The sequence below is a fragment of the Trichosurus vulpecula genome, chromosome 4 (assembly GCF_011100635.1).
Source record: "Trichosurus vulpecula isolate mTriVul1 chromosome 4, mTriVul1.pri, whole genome shotgun sequence".
NCBI classification, from domain to species: domain Eukaryota; kingdom Metazoa; phylum Chordata; class Mammalia; order Diprotodontia; family Phalangeridae; genus Trichosurus; species Trichosurus vulpecula.
In genome coordinates, this window is record NC_050576.1 from 221,497,353 (window position 1) to 221,499,331 (window position 1,979).

The 1,979-nt window shown below is 46.1% G+C and overlaps 1 pseudogene; it reads left to right on the forward strand.

The window, feature by feature from the left end:
* Positions 1-454: 454 nt before the first annotated feature.
* Positions 455-1,555, forward strand: LOC118848314 (annotated as a pseudogene).
* Positions 1,556-1,979: the final 424 nt, after the last annotated feature.

A 1,979-nucleotide genomic window follows, 5' to 3' on the forward strand; every position in this document is an offset into this window, starting at 1 on the left:
ATATGTGGTACCTTCCCTGTTTAGTACATAAGCACTTAGCCAGTAATTAGCACAGGGCCTGGCACACAGTAAGGACTTAATTTTCATTGAGTCCTATGAGAAAGGAGATGATTAGATGGCTATGTCCTTTTCCTCCCAATCCCATAAAAAAAAAATTGCCAAGTCCTCCAAGTTGGGAAAAAAATAACCTGTCTCAAGCTGAGGACTGGCACAAGAGATTAAAGCCAGGACACATCTCTCTTTAAAATTTCTTTTTAAGGAGCTGAGAATGGGAGCTAGTGACTATAGCTAGTATAGCTAGTGCTATACAGCCACCGCCTCCACCAGAGCTACCTCCACGGCTACCAGCGAGAACTTCCAACCGGCCCCACCAACCTGTGAGCCTGCAGAACGATCATCCTGCCTCCTCGACTTTGACAGCTTGTTTCTGGACCTTCCCAGACCCAGGACAGCTTCCAGTATGGCCACCTCAGCCAGTTCTCACTTAAACAAAAATATCAAGCAGATGTACCTGAACCTGCCTCAAGAGAACAAAGTCCTGGCCATGTACATTTGGATCGATGGAACTGGTGAGGGACTTCACTGTAAAACTTGGACCCTAGAGAGTGAACCAAAGAGCATCGATGAACTACCTGAATGGAATTTTGATGGCTCTAGCACTTTTCAGTCCGAAGGCTCTAACAGTGACATGTACCTTGTTCCTGCTGCTCTGTTCCAAGACCCCTTCCGAAAGGACCCCAACAAACTGGTTTTCTGTGAAGTTTTCAAGTATAACCACAAGCCTGCAGAGACCAATTTGAGGCATACCTGTAAACGGATAATGGATATGGTGGCCAACCAGAAACCCTAGTTTGGTATGGAGCAAGAGCATACTCTCATGGAAACAGATGGACACCCTTTTGGTTGGCCTTCCAATAGGTTCCCTGGGCCCCAGGGTCCATATTACTGCGGCGTGGGAGCTGATAAAGCCTATGGAAGAGATATAGCAGAAGCTCATTACCGTGCTTGTCTATATGCCAGAGTCAAAATTGCAGGGACAAATGCTGAAGTAATGCCAGCTCAGTGGGAGTTCCAGATAGGACCCTGTGAAGGGATTGAAATGGGAGATCACCTCTGGATCGCCTGCTTCATCCTCCATTGAGTGTGTGAAGATTTTGGAATGATTGTAACATTTGATCCCAAACCAATCCCTGGGAACTGGAATGGAGCTGGTTGCCATACTGACTTCAGTACCAAGGCCATGAAAGAGAATGGTTTATTGAAGAAGCCATCGAGAGAAAGTATCACATCCGAGCTTATGACCCAAAAGGGGGTCTGGACAATGCCCAATCGCCTGACAGGTTTCCATGAGACATCCAACATCAACAAGTTCTCTGCTGGTGTGGCCAACTGCGGCGCCAGCATCTGGATTCCCTGGATGGTTGGGCAGGACAAGAAGGGCTACTTTGAAGATCGCCGCCCCACTGCCAACTGTGACCCTTATGCAGTGACAGGGGCGCTTATCCGTATCTGTCTCCTCAATGAGATAGAAGAACCCTTTCAGTATAAAAACTAAGTGAACTAGACCTACAGATAGCTTCTGTATCCCCCTCCCCATAACCTTTTTCTCATGCCCTCATCCACCTCACTTCTCCCTTCTTCCAATTTTCCCTACTAGATGTAACTCAGGGCACAAAATACCATGATTTTTTGTGCCCACAGATAACTCCTTGCTTTTTTTTTTTTGTAGGGGAATGGGAGTAGGGTTGGGATGTTTTTAATCTTTTTTTTTCCTCCCATCGTTGACTTTTGAAGACTGAGAAATAGTATGTTAATGGGGAAAAAGGGGTTGGGAAACACAACCACTGCTTCCATCTAATCAAGTTCGTACATCAAGACTTGTGGCTTCCAGGAAAAAAAAAAAAAGTATTTGAGATGGCAGGTTTGGGGAGAGTGGAAGGTGGGTAGAAGGAGGGATTCACTGAGTTTTTTGGAAGGGA